Below are 10,547 nucleotides of genomic sequence, written 5' to 3' on the forward strand. Positions count from 1 at the left end.
CAACATCAAAACTCAGGTTCGATTCTGGTGCATCCTACCCCAATAATCTTTCCCTTTTTTATGTTGGCAATCAAGGTTCACAGTCAAGTTAATAATGTATGCAAACATATAAGTAAACAAGCATTTTTGTTTTTCACTTTAATCCCCCTGAGTTTAACAACTCTCTCTGAATTCACTATCTCTCTCCCTTTGACACACATCAAAAATAGGAGAAACACAAATTAAGAGTTTTAAAATATGGTTTCAAAAATAAGGTTTTGATAAAAAAATCTAAGCAAGTAAGAAAGGTAGACCTTTAAAAATTGAGAAAGATACATTTTGAAAGGAAGTTTAAAATTTTCTAAAGTAAAAAAATAAGAACATTTAGTAAAGTTAAAAATTTGGTAGGGAAAATAATTTTGATAATTAAGTTAAATTTTAAAAGGTTATTAGTGTAAAATAATTTTAAAATTTTGTTAAGAAAATTTTTTATAAATTTGGTAAGTTAAAGTTTAAAAATTTCTTAGGGTAAAAAGTAATTTTAAAAATTTGATAAGTTAAAGATTTTTAAAGATAAAGTTTGAAAATTTTGAAAATATATAAAAGGTACTTCTGAAAATAATTTGAAAAGCAATTGAGAAAATGTTATTAATGCCCCCCCTAAAATTGATAAGTACCTAAAAGTCCAAGCATTGTTTTAAAAACTAGAAAAAAAATATCCTTATGATAAAATGTCCAAACTTCATACTTAGTTGACTACCACAAGATAGCAACTACTGATTCAGGTTGGTCAATTTGAGTGTGTGATTCTAACTAGCTTGTTACTAGCCAGATTGTCCAAACTGATCAATGTAATTTGTTTAAAGCCCAGATTTATAGTGATGCACTGACTTAAGCATCTAAAATCTTAGCCTAAGTCCTAAGCATCCCACACCATTCTACGTTTCAAAATACACAAGCAAGGTGTCCTACTATGCTTGTGAGATGCTGGCTGCTAAAACTATAGGAATATGTATTTCTACGGTAAGACCTAAGCTACTCTAAAAAGATAAAATATTTTAAAATTTGTTTTGAAAATAAATTTTGAAAAGGGGAATTTTGAAAATATAATTTTGAAAAACTACTAGTAATAATATTTGAAAGCATGTAATAAAGAAAAAGACTTATCCTATAAAACACATGCCTAATTGTCTTCTAAGTTACTGAATTCAGTTTCAGGTAAAGGTTAGGTAAATATATCAGCTTGGTTAGATTTGAATTCATTATAGTTAAGTTTAATATTTCCTTTAGTAATATGATCCCTAACAAAGTGATGCTTAACTTCTATATGTTTAGTTCTAGAGTGATGTACTAGATTTTTGGTTAGATTTATAGAGCTTATATTATCAATGTAGGTTTTAACATTTTTATAGTCTAGATTAAAATCTTTTAAAGCATGGGACATCCATAGTAATTGAGCTACGCATTCGCTCATTGCTATGTATTCGACTTCAGTAGTAAATAAGGCAACACAATATTGCTTCCTACTAAACCAGCTAACTAGAGAAGAGCCTAGTAGTTGAAACCTCCATTAGTACTTTTTCTATCTAACTTACATCCGGCATAATCGGAGTCAGAATATCCAACTAACTCAAAATGTGAGGTTCTTAAATACCACATTCCGACATTAATGGTTCCTTTTAAATATTTAATTATTCTTTTGGCATAAGATAGATGGGATTCTTTTGTGCATGTTTGATAACGAGCACACATATTTATTGCAAATGATATATTAAGTCTGCTTGCAGTTAAGTATAGTAAGCTGCCTATCATGCTTCTATAGTATTTTAGGTCAACTGATTTACCATTTGGGTCACTATCTAGATTAATGTTACTTGCCATAGGTGTTTTTAGTTCTTTTGAGTTTTTCATTCCAAATTTTCTAAGTAGTTCTTTTGTGTATTTAGTTTGATGTACGTAGTTTCCTTCTTTTGTTTGTTTAATTTGTACTCTTAGAAAGTAATTTAATACTCCAACTAAACGCATTTTAAATTCATTTTCCATTAAAGTTATAAATTCTTTTAAGAATTTTGAGTTGGTTGACCCAAACATTATGCCATCTACATAAACATGAGCTATGAATATGTTAGAGTTAAGGGTTTTTATGAAAAGTGTAAATTCAATTTGACCTTCTTTAAACCCTTTCGAATTTAAAAATCTAGATAGTCTCTCATAACCAGCCCTAGGTGCTTGTTTTAATCTGTATAGTATATTTTTTTAGCCTGAAGATATGGTTTAGGTATTCAAGATCTGTAAAACCTAGTGGTTGACATACATAGACTTCTTCTTTAATTTATCCATTTAGGAATGCAGATTTAACATCCATTTGATATAGTCTGAATCCTTTGTATGTTGCATAGGCTAGCAACATCCTAATTGATTCAAGTCTAGCTACCGGGGCATAAGTCTCGTCGTAATCAAGTCCTTCAACTTGACTAAATCATTTGACAACTAGTCGTACTTTATTCCTTATGATTTCTCCTTGATCATCTAACTTATTCCTAAATACCCACTTAGTGTTAATAACTGACTTATCTTTTGGTGGAGGTACTAGATCCCAAACATGATTTCTTTCAAATTGACCTAACTCTTCTTGCATTATAATTACCCAGTCGGGCTCAGACAGTGCATCATTTATAGTTTTAGGTTCAATTTTTGATATTAGTGTTATTTGCCTTAAGTTCCTAAAGGTTGATCTAGTTTGAACCCTTAATTCAGTATTATCTATTATTTGTTCAATTGGATGATTAGGGTTTGCTCTTATTATTTGTAGGTTAGTTTTTTTAGTTTATTTATTTTTTTGTTAATTGTTCTTCTTCTTCTTAATTTGTGGAACTATGTTGAGTATTAGTTTTTTCAAGATTAATTATGTTGGTATTAACATTTTCATCAAAAGTTACATTAATGGTTTCTTCAAATTTTAAAGTGGATTTATTATAAACTCTATAGGCTAGATGAATATCTAAGAAAATTTTAATTAAAATTAACAATTTTAACTTTAAGTTAACTTTATTTTAAGTCAAGTTTATTAGTTTAATAGTAAAGTTTATTAATTTAGGAATTAAGTTAAGTTTTAAGTTTAATTTTAGTTTTAAAGTCTTAATTAAATTTATTTTAGATTTAATTTTTTAGTTTTTAATTAAGTTTAAAAAGAATTTAAGTTTAAATTAATTGAATTTTAGTTTTAATTAAATTTATATTTTAAGTTATGTTTTTAATTTTACATTTAAATTTAATTAGGTTTAAAAAAAAATAAGTTTTAGTTTTAATTAATTTTAAGTTTTAACTAATTTTAGATTTTAAGATTTAAATTATGTTTTAAATTTTACATTTAAATTTAATTAGGTTTTAATTTAGTTTAAAATTTTTAAGTTTAAATTAATTGAATTTAAGTTTTAATTAATTTTTAAGTTTTAATTAATTTTAGATTTTAAGATTTAAGTTATGTTTTAAGTTTAATTTAAGTTTGAATTCAAGTTTTAATTACTTTTAAGTTTTAGTTAATTTTATATTTTAAAATTTAAGTTATGTTTTAAGTTTTAATTAATTTTAAGTTTTAGTGAATTTTAGATTTTAAAATTTAATTTATGTTTTAAGTTTAATTTAAGTTTGAATTTAAGTTTTAATTAATTTTAAGTTTTAGTTAATTTTGATTAGGTTAGAATTTTGATTTTAAGGTTAAGTTAGAGTTGATTCGATTAGGCTAAATAAAGAGCATATACAAAAAAAGGTTGTTCAACTTATGTTGGATTCAAACTTAGCTTTGGGTTAATCAAGCATGCTTCTTAAGGATAAGTTTTCAATTCAGTGGTGAGACATATGACATTCTTGTGTATCAACGGCGGACCACTTGCTGAATACTTTCCAAAATATTCCTGCCCAAAAAACTTAATACTAAGTTTTGGTCTAATTAACCCATGTTTGACTAGGGTAGCTTCAATCAAATCCACTAAATCTAGTGCACCAGCTAAATTACACAAGATTCAGTCTAGACATGCCTTTGACAAAACTTCCTTGAGGTACTATCATTCCAATCCATTCTGATGTTATGTTATTAGGGTTTGATAAACCTTTTTAACTAACTATTCTAAGCTAAGCAGAAAAGTAAACCTAATCCAGTCGAGCGTGTAGTTGCGTGGTCGTCTCTCCGGAAAGTATTTTAATTTTAAACAAATTATTTAATAACAAATCTCTTTTGTTTACCTTAGATTCGTCAGTTCCTTCATGCAACTTTACCAAATAGTCTCAGAGTTCTTTTGCATTTTCATAGGGTCTGACTCGATTCAGTTCTTCCATCGTTAGGCCGCATTGAATGATGTTGATGACTTTGTAGTTTAGTTACACCTTCTTGATCATCGGAGGGGTCCAGTCTTCTGGTTCTACCGGCTTTCCATCTACCATCGGGGAAGTGTATCCTTTGAGTATGGTGAACCAGAGCTCAATGTCGGATTTGAGGTAGCACTCCATTCTGCTCTTCCAGTAGCTGAAGTTCTCTCCTTTGAACAATGGAGGGCGGACGGTGCTATACCCTTCTTGGTAGGAGTTTGACATCTTTGCTATCAAAGAAAAAAAGGAAAAGAAGATTTCTAAGACTCTCGTCTAGGGATTAGTAGTGTGCGATAAAAAAAATTAAGAACGAAAAAAGAAATCTTTTTAAGAAGAAAAGAAAAAGTTTTTTAAAATTTCTTGAAAATGATTAAGTATTTTCAGAGCTACCAGACTTTAATACCAATTGAAGGATTGAAGAATGCGATAGAGGGGGTTAAATATCGCTCGTCAAAAAACTCTTTCTTTTTGTATCGTAAAACCAATTAAAGTAAGCAACGGAAAATAGAAGACTCTTTTGGTTACTTGGTTCGGAGCCTATATCGACTCTTGCTCCAAGAACCGTGATCCTTGATCGCACCATTGGGCAATCCACTAAAACTCTTCTTTTTGAAATCCTTCGGAGAGAAGTAATTTGCATAGATGCAAAGTATAAGATAGTAACAATCTACTATCTTATTTTAATTCAAGTACAATGCAAGCTAAATAATATTTATACCAAACAAAGAATGTCGATGAAGTTTGTCAGCGCTATGTCGGAGCAGTAGCTTGCTTGAAGATGAGTTGCAGAACAGTAGCACGATCAGAGTCTTGCACAAAGCTAAATTGAAAACTGATTGTCTGCCTCACATCTCAAGCTCCTTTTTATAAGAATCGTTACCGTTCGGTCGACTAATCCTCGAGTTCGGTAGACTGAACCCACTCCCTTCCTTCTTCACTGAGATCCGATCTTCGAGCATTAATGATGTTTAATGGTTCGATCGACTGATCATCTTGTTCAGTCGATCGAACGGTGTACTTTCCCCATTCGTGGAGATTCTTCATTTGTAGACCCTAACTTCCACCCCACCTTTAAACTATACTAGCTTTCCTTTTATTTTTTTTTTCGACCACCACATACATACATATATATAATATATTTGAACCATCCCAAACTTTACCATCACTTAAAAATAAAGGCAACTACATAAAAGGAAGCAAAATCCATCATCAACATCATTCGAAACCCGAAAAGAAATTCCTAAAAGCATTCTAAAACCCATAAACATGAATTAATACTGGATCCTTCGAAAATGTATTTTCCTCTCCAACTCCCTCACAGTATGAATCATAAAATAAATTTTTTTTATTATTTTTTTGAACCACAATGCGAAAACGGTAAGGTCTTCGGTGTGTACTGTCAGCCCGGTCCAATCAAGTGTCAAGACCTCTAGCCTCCTCGTTTCCCTCACCTGCAATCATTTGAATCTAGTGAGCCTACTGGCTCCGCACATCCAAACCAATAATAATGAGTAGTACATACACATATATAGGCACATGCATAGGTGGAAAAGAAAATACTTTTACTAATACACATTTAGAAGAAAAAAAATAGTCATGAGCATTTGTTCCTCATTTTTTATTTTATAAATCGGTAAAGAAAAATCATGAGCATGTAGCATTTTCATATATCATTAAAAATCATCATATCAAATAGCATAGCCTTTAGCATTTATTATAAATCCTTTAGGGTGAAATTTGATCATTGGAAGTGACTATCCTTTATCCTCTGCTTGATTGATCAATTTAGCTGTAAACCATGGTACCAGGCCGTGGAGGCATCAATAATTCTTTTCTTATTGTTGAGCCTTGGCCTATGGTTGGCAAGGCATCAGCAACTCTCGTCACTGCGTGGTGGCCAAATATAGAAATCTAATATCGAGTTCCCTCTGGGGCATTTTCTTGTAAACGGGCTCCCACTGAGACATTTTCCCTCATCATGTTCCCGTTAATCATATTTATCACAGTCAATTCACATCATTCAAAAATATTCTACATCTGTTTCGTCACTTAAACAAAGAAAAATAGAAATAGTTGCCCCCCTTTTTTCCAGTGACCAGGAATGCATGCTAACCTTAGCCTATATCATTAAAAATCCATAAAATATCATATTTAATTCGAATACTCATTCTATCATTTTTTTATATGGTATGATTAACTTCTAAACTTTCTACAGGTCCTCAAGACACTAGCTTACAACTTGAATTGCAGGCGTGTCCCTTTGATGTATAACACCTCCTATACATGCATGAATTCTCAAAAATTTCATGTAAAACTAGTAAAGACGTGATTAAATCATATGGTTCTAGTTTTTCATTCACTAAACCATAAACAATCTTACTGCGATTTAAATGACAAAAATAAAAGAAGGTAATAAGAAGTGCCTTTGCATTTAAAACGTCCGAAGAACAACCCTTTGTTGGGATGTATACTAAAAGCATAATTTGTTATATGAACATAAGAATCACATTGGTCAAATGTTTGCATTTATGTTAAATGCAGTTGTCCATTTAATTTATATTGTAGATAACATGGTGTGTGGTGTCACACAGAAGATCATGTTATCAGTTCCTTATAAATTATAAATAGTAGCTCACAACCAAGATGGAATGGGACAAACCATTGGAGTGGTTGTAGTGTAATTGGTATTAGTTTATCTTGACTATAAAATTACACTAATACACTATGTGTGTGTTGAGCAGGACCATTTAAGGTAGTTTCATTTTATACTGACTACATAAAAGAACAAAATCTCTGTTATTATAGATGTGCATACTCTTAATCCCGATATAATAGCAAACACATATACTTAGTATGTATTTCTTTAATTTATCAATGGGTGAGATTTAGTTCGTTAAATCAATATGCCCGATAAGTTGGGAAATAATATTATTTATATGGTGTATTGTTGATTATAGAAGGAAATTGCGTCCTAGTAATCTAAGTTGATGATGCCTCCTTTAGGAGCTCATAAGGATTGTTATGTAAACCCTACAGGTGGGCTTAGTTCGACATGACAATGAAGTTGAGTGGTACTACTATTTGAGCTAGATATTAATTAAGTGTGTTGTCAGTAACTCATTTAATTAATGAACATTCGATATATTAAACACAGGGAGATTAATGCACTCATGATAAGGAGCTCATAATGTAATTTAGGATTGGTGCGGTAGTTCAATAATAACTCTTTAGTGGTATGAGTTATTATTGATGAACTTGAGTTGGGTGTGTTGATACAGTCTGACCTGGCTGTTGTTTTGATGTTGACACGGATTTAAGTTTGTATCAGATGTTAATTAAACTCGGTTTGATTAATGATCAAGGTTGATCAAGTGGAAGGGAAAAGTCCAAGTTGGAAACTTGGCACGCGAAGTCGGAGAGGGCTCGGTAGCTCATTCTCCGGACTAGGTCAGAGAGGGCTCGGTAGCTCGTTCTCTGGAACGGATGAAGTCGGAGAGGGCTCGGTAGCTCGTTCTCCGGACTAGGTCAGAGAGGGCTCGGTAGCTCGTTCTCTGGACCTGACGAAGTCGGAGAGGGCTCGGTAGCTCTTTCTCCGGACTAGGTCAGAGAGGGCTCGGTAGCTCGTTCTCTGGACCTGACGAAGTCGGAGAGGGCTCGGTAGCTCGTTCTCCGGACTAGGTCAGAGAGGGCTCGGTAGCTCGTTCTCTGGACCGGATGAAGTCGGAGAGGGCTCGGTAGCTCGTTCTCCGGACTAGGTCAGAGAGGGCTCGGTAGCTCGTTCTCTGGACCTGACGAAGTCGGAGAGGGCTCGGTAGCTCGTTCTCCGGACTAGGTCAGAGAGGGCTCGGTAGCTCGTTCTCTGGACCTGACGAAGTCGGAGAGGGCTCGGTAGTTTGTTCTCTGGTTTAGGTCAGATAGGGACCTAAGTGGACATTCCATGGTACATTGGATCGGTCGGCAGACCGATCCAGTGATACATAAGACAGTGGATCGGTCGGCAGACCGATCCGGTGGCACAATCAGGCTCTGATCGGTCTGGAGACCGATCAGAGTCTGATTTCACCCGGAAAATCAGACTTCAGCACTTTGGCGTGACCGATCAGGAAACACTCAGTAGCACACTGAGTGCAATCTGATCGGTCTTCAGACCGATCAGAAGATGGTATTGCGAAGAGAAGAAGGCAGGGATCGGTCGTGGAGACCGATCTACCTGCAGCCTGATCGGTCTCCACGACCGATCAGACAAGCTTCGGACCGATCAGGATATGTCCTGATCGGTCCATGGATCGGTCTGGTGACCGATCCACACACACAATCAGTTTTGTTTCTGCGATTCCGCCACTGCATTTGATCTGCCTTATTCATATAACTCTCTGTGCTGTTAGCTTTTGAATTTGCAGGATCACAGGTATCATTCCAAGCCTAATTTCAAATTAAGTCCATAAGAGGAATACGATAAATGACCTTTCTGTTGTGATTCGCGGCGCATGGTGCATTTGAGGCATCAACGACTACTGGTGTGATCTGGCTGCGATCCGCTTGACTTCTGGTGATTGGTTCGAGCTCAGAAGACACCAGTGAAGACTGTGATTTCATTGGTGTGAGTTCAGAGAACCAGTAAGGAGGAAGAGGGATTGGCTGCAGCGATGATTCTGTGCAGATTAACCACGATCCGTGACAGCAGAGGACAGGGGCTTAAGAAGCAGTAAAAAGCAAGAGGAAAGAACAACAAGCAAGTAAGAAAAAGAAAGTTCTGTTGATCGTTGAGGTGTGCTAAGTTCTTGAGCTCTCGGGTGAAAAACTGTTGTTTGTGAGTTCTCTGTTTCCACTGATCCTCGCGTGGTTGTAAGCGTTAGTTCATTCTTCTCTGCCACCGAGCTCTGTAAGTCTTGTGCTTTAACATATATATTTCTTGAGACTTTGTGGAGAGGTTACTCCACCGAGAAGGAGGATCTTTAGCCGGAAATTTTCTGGGGAGCGATCTACCAAAGATCGAGGGGTTGTCCACCTTACGGACACGCCGAGGAGTAGGGGCAAGTTATCCCCGAACCTCGTAAAACCTTGGTGTAGTGTGCTTGTTTCCTCCTTGTTTTAGTTTCCTATTTCCGCTGTGCTAACAAGTTTATTTGTAGAAATTTGTGTTTAAGTTTTTAAAAGGCTATTCACCCCCCCCCTCTAGCCATCTAAGATCCTAACAAGTGGTATCAGAGCCTGGTGCTTTTCATCTGGACTAACATCCAAAGGAGCAAGAAGATGGCCATGAAGGAAGGATTCAGCACCAACAGACCACCCTTCTTCGATGGAGCAGATTTCCAGTACTGGAAGAGCCGCATGGAGTATTACCTCAAAACTGATATCTCCATGTGATTCTCGGTCAAGGAAGGATTCACACCACCGAAGGACGAAGAAGGTAAGGAACTCGATTCATCAAGGTGGTCTACCGAACAAACTCGTAAAGGGCAAGCCGATGCCAAGGCGGTAGTCACCTTACAATGTGGGATTGCCAAGGACCAACTCGTCAAAGTAGGTCCATTCTCGAGTGCAAAAGATTTATGGAACAAGCTTATCGAGCTCCAAGAAGGAACTCGTGATTCTCGGATAGCCAAGAGGGACCTATTCTTGAATCAACTACAAAATCTCACCATGAAGGAAAATGAAACGGTAAGTGAACTACATGGGAGGTTCAAGGAAATCATCAATGGTCTACATTCCGTGGATGAACGCGTGGAGAATCGTGATCTAGTAAGGTACGCTCTTAAATCCTTTCCAAGGAATGCCTTGTGGTCATCTATGGTAGATGCCTACAAGGTTTCCAAGGATCTTTCCATTGTTAAATTGGACGAATTCTTTTGTGAAATGGAACTTCATGAACTTGCTAACAAAGGTCAAAGAGAGAAAGGTATTGCCTTAGTTGCAGGACCAAAGAACAAGGATGGAAGAAGAAAGAGGGAAAAGAAGAAGGAGAAAAAGATTTCTTCATCTACATCCTCCTCCGAGTCCGATGATGAAGGTGGATCATCATCAAGCGAGATGGCCAACTTCGTGAGGAGAATTATGAGAAGAAGCCGAAGATACAAAGGAAAAGGTAAACCTAATGATCAAAATATCGATAAGACTAATGTTACATGTTATGAGTGTAGCAAGAAAGGCCACTACCGGAGTGAGTGTCCAAAACTCAAGAAGGAGGAACGGGCCAAAAAGAA

The sequence above is a fragment of the Zingiber officinale genome, chromosome 8A, assembly GCF_018446385.1.
Source record: "Zingiber officinale cultivar Zhangliang chromosome 8A, Zo_v1.1, whole genome shotgun sequence".
Lineage (NCBI taxonomy): Eukaryota > Viridiplantae > Streptophyta > Magnoliopsida > Zingiberales > Zingiberaceae > Zingiber > Zingiber officinale.